Here is an 8,810-nt window from a genome sequence, read left to right on the forward strand (position 1 = left end):
TCTTCTTCTTGTTTTTTTTTTGAGACGGAGTTTTTGCTCTTGTTGCCCAGGCTGGAGTGCAGGGGCGCCATCTCGGCTCACTGCAACCTCCGCCTCCAGGGTTCAAGTGATTCTCCTGCCTCAGCCTCCCGAGTAGCTGGGACTACAGGCACCCGCCACCACGCCCGGCTGACTTTTCTGTTTTTAGTGGAGACAGGGTTTCACCATGTTGGCGGTGATGGTCTCAATCTCCACCTCGTGATCTGCCTGTCTTGGCCTCCCAAAGCACTGGAATTATAGGCGTGAGCCACCACGCCTGGCCTCAGACTCTGTCTTAAAAAAAAAAAAAAAGGAAAAGAAAAAAAGAAATTGAGATTCAGAGAAGCTGCTTAAGTGGAGGGTCTTAGATTCCATACCTGGCTTGTCTCTTGAATGACACCGTTCTTCTATTAGTCTTTGATTTCCAGTCTCTGCCTGAGAAGGTGACCCGGAAACAACAATTTTATAAAAGTTAAGTCAACAGTGTCTTGCTGCTTTCTAGCTGTCAGGATCAACTGCCTTGTTCATTGTTTAAGGTTCTGATTTGTCTCTGTTCATCAGTGTTAATGTCATGTCACTACAGTGACCATTAACTAGATTATAAATCCTTTGTGTAGAAGAGGAAAAGATTTTTATCTTGAAAACTAGTTGTCTTTGAAATATGTCCAAAAACAGAGAGGAAGAATGTGGTTTTGGAAACCCTGGAATAAGATGAGAGATATTTACAGATAAATGCCAGGTATTTTATGTCTGTGGTAATGAGACAGTTTAAGAAGAGAGAAAAATTACAGGAAGACTTGAGTTATGAATAAAAAGGATTTATGCGGTATAAGTAAATGGCTTCATATAAGATAATGTGGGATAAAAAAGATACTTGTGGCTTGGTGCAGTGGCTCACGCCCATAATCCTAGGGGTTTGGGAGGCTGAGGCAGGAGGATCGCTTAAACCTAGGTAGGAGATTGAGGCTGCAGTGAACTATGATCACGCCACTGCACTCCACCCTGGGTAACAGAGTGAGACCCGGTCATTGGAAAAAAAAAAAAAAAAAAGATACTTGTATGAGTGTGAGCATTGAGATGCTGAACTGTAACATATGCAATACTGTAAAAATGGTGAACTCAACTATCCATTTAATAATTTCCCACATTCTTCTTTACACTTTGAATACACATAATCTTTTTACTCTGCAGACAAAAAAACTGAAGTCTGGGAGGTGAATAATTGCCCATCTAATGCCCCTCTCCTTTGAGTGTGTAAGAGAACCACTCTTACCAGTAAGATGTTTATTTTTCCCATCCTTTGTGTATACCTCTGAGTTTAGATGTGCTAGTTCATTTATTTATTTATTTATTTATTTATTTATTTATTTATTTATTTATTATTTGAGACGGAGTCTTGCTCTGTTGCCCAGATTGGAGAGCAGCAGGGGAATCTCGGTTCACTGCAACCTCCACCTCCCGGGTTCAAGCAGTTCTCCTGTTTCAGCCTCCCGAGTAGCTGGGATTACAGGCACCCACCACCACACCTGGCTAATTTTTGTGTTTTTAGTAGAGACAGGGTTTCGCCATATTCGCCATATTCGCCATGGTCTAGAACTCCTAACCTCAAATGATCCACCTGCCTCGGCCTCCCAAAGTACTGGGATTATAGGTGTGAGCCACCGCACCCAGCCTATTTTTATTTATTCATAGCTCTTTTTTTTTTTTTTTTTAATTTGAGACAGAGTCTTGCTCTGTTGCCCAGGCTGGAGTGCAGTGGCGCCATCTCAACTCACTGCAACCTCCGCCTCCTGGGTTCAAGCAATTCTCTGCCTCAGCCTCCCAAGTAGCTGGGATTACAGGCACCTGCCACCACGCCTAGCTAATTTTTATATTTTTAGTAGAGACGGGGTTTCACCATCTTGGCTGGGCTGGTCTTGAACTCCTGACCTCGTGATCCAACTGCCTCGGCCTCCCAAAGTGCTGAGATTACAGGCATGAGCCACCTGCCCGGCTTTATAGCTCTTTTTTAATGCATGAAGGGTATGATAGCTCTAACTACTGTATTTTACCCAGCTTGGAGTATTTTCTATTTTAACCTTTCCCCTTAAATGATATAACATACGATCTAGAATTAGGTCTGAGTTGGAATGTGCACTCCATCTCTTAGGAGAGATTGCTTTCTTTTTTAAAAATTTTTTTGAGGGCTGGGCGCAGTGGCTCACACCTGTAATCCTAGCACTTTGGGAGGCTGAGGCAGGTGGATCACGAGGTCAGGAGTTCAAGACCAGTCTTGCCAATATGGTGAAACCCTGTCTCTACTAAAAATACAAAAATTAGCTGGACGTGGTGGTGCATGCCTGCAGTCCCAGCTACTTGGGAGGCTGAGGCAGAAGAATTGCTTGAACCTGGGAGGTGGAGGTTGCAGTGAGCCAAGATCATGCCACTGCACTCCAGCCTGGGGTGACAGAGCGAGACCCTGTCTCAAAAAAAAACTTTTTTTTTTTATGGTAGAGTCTCGCTCTGTCGCCCCAGACTGGAGTTTAGTGGTGCAGTCTGGCTAACTGCTGCTTCAGTCTCCCGAGCTCAAGTGATCCTCCCACCTCAGCCTCCCAAATAGATGGGGCCACAGGTGTCCACCACCACGACTGGCTAATTTTTGTATTTTTTGTAGAGATGGGGTCTCCCTATGTTGCCAAGGTTGGTCTTAAACTCCTGAGCTTAAGTGATCCTCCCACCTTGGCCTCCCAAAGTGCTGGGATTATAGGTGTGAGCCACTGGACCAGACCTAGAGATTACTTTCTAATATCTGTTTTCTCATCTGTAAAATACTGAGAGAACTAAATGCAGTAATGTGTGGTAGGTACCTAGCATGGTACCTGGTACTTTGTAAGCATTCAGTGTTCTGCCATCAGTCAGCCAATTCATTGATTCAAAAAAAACTTTTTTTTTTTATATGGGGTCTCACTTTGTTGCCCAGTCTGGAGTGCAATGGTGCAACCTTGGCTCACTTCAGTCTCCACCTACCGGATTCAAGCGATCCTCCCGCCTCCACCTCTCGAGTAGCTGGGACTGCAGGTGTGTACCACCATGCTCTGCTAATTTTTGTGATTTTATAGAGACAGGGTTTCACCATATTGCTCAGGCTGGTCCCGAACTCCTGGGCTCAAGCCATCTGCCTGCCTTGGCCTCCCAAAGTGTTGAGATTACAAGTGTGAGCCATTGCGCCCGGCCCAAAAAATCTTTATTGATCATTCTCAGTGCTCTGCTGGGTCCTGTGGATGTAGCTGTGGGACTCAGGACAGAGAGAGCCACTGCCTTTATGGAGCTTACAGATGAACAGTAGACATGGAAACAGTTAGACCAGATAATTGGGAGAAGTGCTCTAAAGGAAAGAAATGACGAAAGAGATGAGAGAGGTAGTAACCAGGGGAGACCATTTTAGATAGGGTGATCAGGGAAGTCACTCTAGGGGGTGACATTTCATTGACTAGCCAAGAAATGGAGCAAGCTGTTTGCCAAGAAGCAGGACAAAAGCACTTCTCTTGTGGAACAGCAAACACAAAGCCCGAAGCAAGAGGAGGCTTGATGGGTTCAGGGACAGGAGAGGGATTTGGTGTGGGGAGACAGTGGTGGTGGTGAGGGTGGGAGGTAGGTGGGCAAAGTAGAAAGGAGACAGGCTAGATCCTCACCAGGTGGCCTGGCAAAGGATTGGGAACCACCCAGCTGCCCAGTGGGGGACTGGTTATATATCTAAAGATTCGTTCATGTCAGGGAGGACGGCACATGTGTTCAGCAAAGTGCAGCAGCTCTGCGGGTGCTTATATGGATGGACCTCCAACCTCTGGTAAGTGAAGAAAATGCACAGCAGATAGTGTGTGCTGTGTGCTTGCATGTGTGATCTTGGGGGCTCTCCCTGGTGTGTGTGCAGAGGCACAGATTGTGCCCCTGAAGGAAAGAAAGAAGATATGAAAAAATTGGTTAGGAGATCAGGGTGGACTGAGAACACAGGAGGGAGTTGTATCCTTTGAGGTTTTTTTTTTTTTTTTTGGAACAGAGTCTTGCTCTGTCGCGCAGGCTGGAGTATAGTGGCGTGATCTCAGCTCACTGCAACCTCCACCTCCTGGGTTCAAGTGATTCTCCTGCTTCAGCCTCCTGAATAGCTGGGATTACAGGCACATGCCACTGCATCCAGATAATTTTTGTATTTTTAGTAGAGATGTGGTTTCCCTGTGTTGGCCAGGCTGGTCTCAAACTCCTGACCTCAGGTGATCCGCCCACCTCAGCCTCCCAAAGTGCTGGGATTATAGGCGTGAGCCACTGCGCCAAGCCATATCCTTTGAGTTTTATACCTTAGGTATATAATACCAGTTGAAAAGTAATGAAATAAAACAAAACCCAACCTCTGCAGTTTAGTTATTGGCTCCGACAGGCTCCTCCTCCATCTGTACCAACCCATCTGTCAGCCCAGTCCCTCCCCAGCCCTAAGCATCCTATTTACCTGCAGAGGTTAGACAGGCTTTGAAGGCTGTGGCAAAGAATCTGTGTTTTTATCTGAGTCTTGGGAAGGCAGTAAAGGATTTTAAGCAGAACCTGTCGAGGTAGGCAGGTGGGAGATGCTGCTGGTGGTTTATCTTAGGGCGATAGCAGTGAGGATGGAGAGAGAGGGTGGCGGTGAAGAGGACTAGAACCAAGAGGCTGGATGTTGGGATTTGGGATATATTTTGGAGGTGAAAAGGACTGGATTTAGTAATGGATTGGATGTAGAAGTTAAGGGAAAAGAAGTAAAGGCTACCTCGTAGTTACCTTGGTTGACTGTAACGAATGGCAGTACCTTTGCTGAGATGGGGAATACCAAGGGATGTTGCAGGTCATTAGCGACTATCTGGGCTGGTGGAGGTTACATGGACACCTTTCAGTCCCACTGGAGTGTAGCTCCAGCCAGGACCTTCAGTTATCTTCCTGCTTAGATGCTGGTCCACTGAGGGTTCCAAGTTGGGAAAGAGAAAGGGAGGGGAGAGGGTTCTCCCTAAGGAGAGTTTCCCGTACAGGCCACCAAAATGTTGCAAGTGACCAGTGACTCTCTGGGCTGGTGCTGTAGGCGGTGAGAAGAATTGGCCAGGACAGTTATAGGTATAGAAAGGCAGATTTATTAGAGAAGGTAGGAGAGTATGTTTGCAAGGAAGCAGCAGGCAGGTCAGCAGGAGAGGAGCTGACTGCAAGGAGATGAAGGCTTGCTGGAGATTTTATAGGATGGTGCTGCGTGCTGAAGAGGGCTTTGTGCAGTACAGATAACGATAAGGTTGCAGTGAGCTAACTTGCATTTTTCTATCAGCTGAGCGTCTGGTGATTACTGGGTGCAGGAAGATTGTAAGTTACTTGCGCAGAAGGGATGTGTGTCCTGGACCACGAAGAAAGGCAGACTTAGTTTATCTGCTTATTCTTTTTGGTTTCCCTTGATCCCACCAGCCTGACTCCTTTTTCTCTAATTAGAACTCCACATGGGAGGGATAGATTTGGAGGGAGAAGTGAAGAGTTGTGTTTTATGTTATCTTATTTTTTTGAAACGGAGTCTCACTCTGTTGCCCAGACTGGAGTGCAGTGGCCTGATCTCAGCTCACTGCAACCTCTGCATCCCGGGTTCAAGCGATTCTCCTGCCTCAGCCTCCCAAGTAGTTGGGATTACAAGACGCATGCCACCATGACCAGCTAATTTTTGTATTTTTAGTAGAGACGGAGTTTCACTATGTCGGCCAGGCTGGCCTCGAGCTCCTAATCTCGAGTGATCTGCCTGCCTTGGCCTCCCAAAGTGCTGGGATTACAGGTATGAGCCACTGAGCCTGGCCTAAGAGTTCTGTTTTAGATCTATGGAGGGATATTAAGTGGTCATTTGGATCCTGGAGGGTCTAAGTTAGAGCCATGAATCTGGGAATTGTTGACATAAAGGCATGATACCCTAGGAAGGAGGAGAGAAAGATGTTGGAAGTTTAAAAAGAGAAGTGTGAAATCGCTGTCTCAGTTTGAGAAAGCAAAATTCCTTGGAAGTGTAGTGGGCTTGCTGGGCAGTGTTGCATGCCCTTTGAGGTTTGTGGTTTTGAATCTAAAAAGTGAAATCAGCCTGCTCTAGTGGTTTTTCTGTGGCAAAACTCAGCTGCTGGGGTGCAGGGAAGGAGGAGGACAGAGACAAGGAAGCGCGCTGTAGATTCTAAGTTGGTAAGGCAGGAAATGAGGACAGGACAGGGCTGGATAAGGGAAAAACGAGGCTACTGAATTGGGAGCCTTGTTGAGGTCAAATGACTGTTGAGGTGTGGTGTATTCAGGTAAGTGATCTGCAAGGAAAGGAAGTAGAAGGTTTGAAATCCGGTTACCAGGGTTCAGCCTTGCATGGGTTTTTATTGGGGGATGGAGGAGAAGGGTGGTGGTGAAGAGAACTGGAACTGAGAGACTGAGGAGGAAACTTATCCACTTGGCCGTGGGGATGGAGGTTGGGTGACCGTGGCTCAGGAGTGCGGGGGAGATCAGTCTCTGACATCTATGGGGAACAGCCGGCTATAGAGCCCCAAGGTGTGAGTTTCAAAGAAGGGGGTTCTTGGCAGGAAGACGCTCCAGAAATGGCCTTGGGGAGCAAAGACAACTTGGACCCCTTGTGTCCTTGAGGCATGTAGGTTGCCGGAGGGAAGATTGCCCCTCTTGAGAGGCCTTAGGGGAAGTGAAGGTATCGGAAGTGTCCGGAGTCTTGTAAGGATATGGTGCCTGCTACCCACGTAACTAGGTTTCCAGAGAGCAAGGATAGGGGGCTTGCTAACTGTGTATCTTTGTTTCCAGATAGCGTGGTCAAAAGGGCTGGGGGTGGGGTGTGTGGGAAGGCTGGGCACAAGAGATGAATGGGGCAGAGTGGGTGTGTGGTGGCTTCACGTATGTCATCTCTTTTCCTGCTGACCACTCCCCTGCCCACTCTGCAGTAGACTTTCTTCAGAGAGTTCCTCATACGAGACAGTTGGGTTTTTTTGTTTTGTTTTGTTTTTTTGAGGCAGGATCTTCCTCTGTCATCTAGGCAGGAGTGCAGTAGCATCATCATAGCTCATTGCAGCCTGGAAGGCCTGGCCTCAAGTGATCCTCCTGCCTCAGCCTCCCTAGTAGCTAGGACTACAGTACATGCCACCACATCTGGCAAAATTTTAAATTTTTTATAGAGACAAGGTCTGTTGTCCAGGCTGATATTGAACTCCTGGCCTCAAGTTTTCCTCTTGCCTTGGCCTCTGAAGAACAGCTTTATATTTGGGTTGGAAAGGACTGTAAATACCACTATAGAAAGTGAAATTAGAAATAACATTTGGGTGGGAGGCTGAGGCGAGAGAATGGCGTAAACCCGGGAGGAGGAGCTTGCAGTGAGCTGAGATCCGGCCACTGCACTCCAGCCTGGGAGACAGAGCAAGACTCCGTCTCAAAAAAAAAAAAAAAAAACAAAAAACAAAATAGAAATAACATTTGGGGGAAATTTTATATCCCAAAGCAGTGTTGTAGAAGGCAGCATTGCCTTCCTTCTGGACATGTTGCTGCAGTGCGAAGTCATCTTTTACTAAGCAGTGATTGCACACTATTGTAACCGCCCAATGGGTTCACCTTGCCTGCTGCCTAGACAGAGCCAATTTATCAAGACAGGGGAATTGCAATGGCAAAACAGTAGTTCACACAGAGCCGGCTGTGTGGGAGATGGGAGTTTTATTATTACTCAAGTCAGTCTCCTGGAGCATTCGGGGATCAGAGTTTTTAAAGATAATTTGGCGGGTAGGGACTTGGGAAGTCGGGAGTGCTGATTGGTCAGGTTGGAGATGGAGTCATCGGAGTCTGAAGAGAGTTTTTCTTGCTGCCTTCTGTTCCTGGGTGGGATGGCAGAGCTGGTTGAGCCACATTACCAGTCTGGGTGGTGTCAGCTGGTCCATCGAGTGCAGGGGCTGCAAAATATCTCAAGCACTGATCTTAAGTTTTACAATAGTGATGTTTTCCCCAGGAGCAATTTGGGGAGGTTCAGACCCTTGGAGCCAGAGGCTGCATGACCCCTAAATTGTAATTTCTAATCTTGTAGCTAATTGGTTAGTCCTGCAAAGGCAGACTGGACCCCAGGCGAGAAGGGGGTCTGTTATCAATTTTGTTTCAGAGTCAAACCATGAACTGAATTCCTTCCTAAAGTTAGTTCAGCCTATGCCCAGGAATGAACAAGGACAGCTTAAGGGTTAGAAGCAAGTAGAGCCGGTTAGCTCTGATTTCTTTCACTGTCATAATTTCCTCAGTTATAGTTTTGCAAAGGCAGTTTCACTATTGTGTTCCATTCTGGAAGTTACCATTTTTGATGGGTAGTCCTCTAGGACTAAGAAAAACTTCACTACGAAAATCACATGAGTTAGTGATTGTGAACTTGCTTTGGAAAGTAGAAGGTTATGGTTCTGGATTTTTGTTTTTTTTTAGATGGAGTCTTACTCTTGTTGCCCAGGCTGGAGTGCAGTGGCATGATCTTGGCTCGCTGCAACCTCTGCCTCCCAGGTTCAAGCGATTCTCCTGCCTCAGCCTCCTGAGTAGCTGGGATTACAGGCGCCTGCCACCACGCCCGACTAATTTTTGTATTTTTAGTAGAGATGGGGTTTTGCCATGTTGGCCAGGCTGGTGTCGAACCCCAGACTTCGTGATCCGCCTGCCTCGGCCTCCCAAAGTGCTGGGATTCCAGGTGTGAGCCCCACCAATGGTTTTCTGGATTTTATTTGATGGCAAGAATCTTACCACTATATATATATATAAATATATATATAAATATATAT

General features: G+C 46.7%; 1 protein-coding gene across 5 annotated transcripts in view; it reads left to right on the forward strand.

The window, feature by feature from the left end:
• The window catches only part of SLC37A3 (solute carrier family 37 member 3), a 68,398-nt gene that overhangs the window by 2,088 nt on the left and 57,500 nt on the right, over nucleotides 1-8,810 (forward strand). The window contains exon 1 of one of the 5 annotated variants that reach the window (XM_017880358.1): nucleotides 3,759-3,844. The exons of the other annotated variants lie outside the window; for them this stretch is intronic. The gene's annotated coding sequence lies outside the window, so the exon portion shown is untranslated. Of the gene's footprint in view, nucleotides 1-3,758; nucleotides 3,845-8,810 lie in introns of those variants that run through there. 5 annotated transcript variants of the gene reach the window in all.

Source organism: Rhinopithecus bieti, unplaced genomic scaffold, assembly GCF_001698545.2.
Source record: "Rhinopithecus bieti isolate Rb0 unplaced genomic scaffold, ASM169854v2 scaffold_11401, whole genome shotgun sequence".
In the NCBI taxonomy this organism is placed as follows: domain Eukaryota; kingdom Metazoa; phylum Chordata; class Mammalia; order Primates; family Cercopithecidae; genus Rhinopithecus; species Rhinopithecus bieti.